We start from the raw sequence: 4568 nt of genomic DNA, 5'->3' as shown, positions 1-4568 counted from the left end.
GTGGGATACAAGACTTGGTCAGGTTGACTTCACATTATTGATTTGCAGTCAAAGTGTGTTTATTCTGTATACATTGCAAATGAGTGTTCTTTGCTTCAATTCGTATAGATCACACGTTTAAAGTCGATTGTGAACACCTTTCTTGAGGTTGTGTGTGCAGGCCACTTGTCGTAAAATGAGGTACAGGATATCCTGTGCAGTGGCGGTTTTAGCTATGGGCCACAGGAGGGACGGCAAGAATGAGGGGGGCTAAAAATATTGAAATATTTCATTAATATTCTTAATATTGTGACTTTAGCCACAGGCTGCACTTTGGAAAAACGTTGACAAATAACAAGCGGTAGGATGCAAATGCATCCACTAAGAGGCACTGTTGTGTGTATCAAAGCAGAGTTCCATGGGGTTGTCGCGGCAACAGAAAAGCCACATATTGCTTGCAATGATGACACACAGGGTTGTGATATAAAAAAGGAGAGAAGGATCACATGGATGTTGTGATTTGAAGAGGTCAGGGACTATAGGCAAACGACACTACCGCTGTCAGCCTTGTAAAGAGCAAATAGGCCGGGTGGGTGGGGAGGGGGGGGGTGGAGGATGGAGGAAAGAAGAAGACAGCGGGAAGCTCCTCCATCCGTCTTCCAGCATCTGACAGCAGATCAATAGTCAAAGCAGCAGCATGGCAAAGCGGCCACATCTCTTTCTCTCATGCTCCCGCTCTATCTCCATCCTCCATCCTGCCTCCAATCTTGCTCGTCTCCCTTGACTCCCTCCCTTTGACCCCTCTCACATCCCTCCAAAGAGATGGAAGGGCTGTTATCTGTCATCTAACATGGCTCTCTGCAGGCTGTGTGCCTCATCTTTGTATTGTAGCTTCTATCCTGCTGATACTCAGATGGCTCCACACGACTGGATCAGGGTTTAAACACACGCACGTATGTATGTTGCTCCTAAACAGTATGTGAGGCGACAAATAGGACCGAAACGCCCCAATAATCAGTAGGAGGCCAGTTACAGAATTACTATGGTAATTAAACATTTTACACCAAGTTTAGCTCTGTGGTTTGTACTCACAAGTGACTTGCTTGTGGCATAGAAAACGAGTGATCACAATTGTTATTTGTATGTTTTATTGGGGGAAAAAAAACTTTGGTGTACCACTAAATTTTGTATGCGTACCACCAGTCGTACTTGTACCACAGTTTGACAATCCCTGCTCTGTGGACGTTTACCCTGATTCGCATATAGTTTCCCTCAGAGCACATTTACACTCTTGTGTTGTTTACCACTACATGTAGCGGACAGGCAAGAATTGATTACTTAACAAAACAGGGAAAGGAAAATGTGATTAGCATGTGTGACAAAGCCCAGTGGAATACAACTATTTAAATACACCCTCTGCACAGGCAGGTTATTTCATTTTGGGTAATCATTTAACAATAAGCGTCCTGGATGTCAATGAATCCATACCGTGACTCAACCTAAATCAAACCAATTTGTCATCTGCATTTTTACGTTTTACATTTTACGTTTACGCTGTACATTGTTGTTCATATTTGATGTCATCTATTTATTCACCACATTATTATTATTATTATTATTATTATTGTACGGGAGCCAGGCAACAACATTTCGTTGGCAATTTCACTGCTGTGTTATTGTGCAATGACAATAAAGAAAGTCTATCTATCTGTCAATCCATCCATCCATCGTTACTGGACGTGAAACCGTCACCTTAAAATTTGTACAGCATAACTGGACATTTCCTGCGGAAATTGGCCGTAACATTAGGTACACGTAAACAATCCAGTGGAAACGCTGGATTTGGAGGGGGCCGTGAGTAGACTGGGTGCACAGGGTGAGTGTTCGGTGACAGGTTGGGGGGGTCAAAGAGCAGTGTCACAATGTTACTATGACCTTAACACAAAGGCTGATGGATGCTGAAGAAAACATGATGAATGATAGACTGCAGTGCCATAAAGCATCCATTTTGCATCATTCTTGCCGGTTCATTCATACGCCTCATATCCCATTTAAGTTACAAAGTGTAAACATACGGCCTAAAGCACACACACACACACACTCCACCACACGTGTATGTACTGCATGTATACGCCTCTCGCTTGTATGATACCTTCATTTACTGAATAATGCATGAGCTGTCTGCTGCTCGTGTGTTTCTGTGACAGATGCTCTCTTCTGTCTCTCATCCAAAACACACACACACACACCCGGGGTAAGGCTACAACAATATGGCTGCTCAACTCATCAAAAGATGCACTTTTCAGGCTTTTCAGTCAGCGGAGGCCTCTTTAAAGACAAGAGAATAAACACTTTTGGTTTTGCTTTTAAGTGAACATCAGCGACACTAATCAGAGTGCCTAGATGAGAGATGAGAGGCTTTCGGAAATAAAATATCTGCAGGCAGTGCAGCCTCAGCCGTGTCATTTCCTTTATGGGGCGTGCTTATCAGCGCCATTGATCTACCATGTCTACGGGATCAACACTCGTGTCTGCGGCGTGTCTGGGAGAAGGAGCCCAAAGGAGGATGAGACCAAGGAAAGGAAGAAGCAATGTTGAGACGGCATGGAAAGGAGACATGCTCCATGCTCCATGTTGTAGTTGCCTGCACTGCCATGGCGACGTGGCTTGAACTGCCAAGGAAGAATATTTGTTAAGTGTAGCCTTGAAGCTCCATGTCTTGACCCGATATGGAATGAGGAGGTTCTCAGCTTTCAAGCCGAGTATTCATTTCAAGATTCACTGACCTTTGGATGACCGCAGCGTTTGGCAAATGAAAAAAAAGAGTAGATAAAATACAGTTTTGGTGGCACTAAAAATCACGACGAGTGAGTATCAAGAAGCAAACAATAGTACAATAATAGATACCTGCGTGTTTGAAACCTGCACCTTAATACCTTAGTACTCTTCCCAACCTTGATGACTGCCCCCGCGGCAAGCACATAATGAAGGTTAGCCTGATCTCTGCGGACCATAATGCATTGCAGGCCCATTTATTAATAGTGAGCCCAAGGGCGCAGGGATTGCGAGCCACTTTGAGGTAAAGGCTCGGCATGAATCACGGTCTTAGAGTCTCAGCTGATGTTCCCTGGTCCACAATGCACTCTGAAGGGTTGAACACATTAACTCATTTGCCCTCTGCCATTGCCACGGTGTGACATATTAGCTGTATTAGCAGAGGAAGACAGCCAACATAACCTTTGGCTATTTTAGCAGGGCTCTTGCTTTGACATGGAGGAATAACACTTGAACTCAGGTGCAGCTAGAAATATTAAAATACATATACATAAAGCAGCAGGCTGCTGTCTAATCAGTGATGTCCCAGTGGGTGTTTTGACTTTGACAGGTGATGGACAACCCCCCTTTGTGACATGCTTGATTAGGCTGGGGAAACTTTGCCTACGCTGCATGATTGTGTGAATATTTGGAAAAAAGTGTGCGCTAATGCAGACGTCATTCATCATTCAGGAACTGACTTGCACCGCCATTATCTGGCATGTCATTTTCAGCCGTGTTATGAGGACGCCAGGTCCATGCCGGCATGCTAATCCACGAGGAAGAGTGTGGAGAATCACAGTGACAGGTTGTCATTAGAAGTAAACAGCCTATTTGTCAGGCCATTGTGCACATGTATACACAAAGGAAGTCTTCCCTGCGTGTGTACACTCCGTGGAGCTGTTTGCATAGCGAAATCAAATCAACAACTGAGCCCCAGAGGTCATATTGACTCGAGAGTGGACAAGGATTTTATCTGTCTTATGAGGGGCCGGAAAAAATAGATAAGAAAAGCGGGAAAAGGTGAGCCAATGATACCCTGATGTGACTGATCTGAGGTCTTTTCTATTTGCTTGGAAGAGACAATGCTGGAATGGTCACATGCCCTTGAGAATGAATTCAATTTCAGTTAAAAGATACAACGTGAGCGACCTCTTCTGGTTGTACTTGCAACTTACAGTTACAAGAGTTACATCCAGGCTTTATGGTTAAAAGAGCTGTCATTTTCTACCACAGCCCGTAGGTGGCAGCAAAGACCTAACCTCTGCTCATATTAGGACACCCCTCCTTCTCTGCTCTTTATTATGGAAATAATTGCTGTGATTATTCATTCAGTGTTCCTCAGTTATGGATGCTGACTATTATTTGCACATCAATAAGCGAGAGTGTGATGTTATGCTCATAAATGAGGCTAAAAGGTTGATGAATTTGCAAATAATGAGGCATAATGGGAAGTGGGGGGTGTTTATACACACACACACACACACACACACACACACACACACACACTCGCCTGGGGTGATTTGGTAGCCTTAAATGGATTAATAAGCATATCTACTGCATACTGGGCATAATTAATGTTTTGTGTAAGATTGCACTACAGGGGTTTGAAGAAATATGTACATAGTGCCAAAACTATTCAAAATGATCTGCTCTTATAGGTGTGCAAATTAATTTTGAAGCTTTGGTTATTTGCTTTTACATGACAAAAATCACAATCTTGAATACATACCATAATTTGACCTCTGCATTTAAAACACAAGCAAGGATTAAAA

The sequence above is a fragment of the Doryrhamphus excisus genome, linkage group LG7, assembly GCF_037039965.1.
Source record: "Doryrhamphus excisus strain RoL-2023G ecotype Guam linkage group LG7, RoL_Dexc_Guam_v1.1, whole genome shotgun sequence".
Taxonomy (NCBI): Eukaryota; Metazoa; Chordata; class Actinopteri; order Syngnathiformes; family Syngnathidae; genus Doryrhamphus; species Doryrhamphus excisus.
This window is presented reverse-complemented; position numbering follows the sequence as displayed.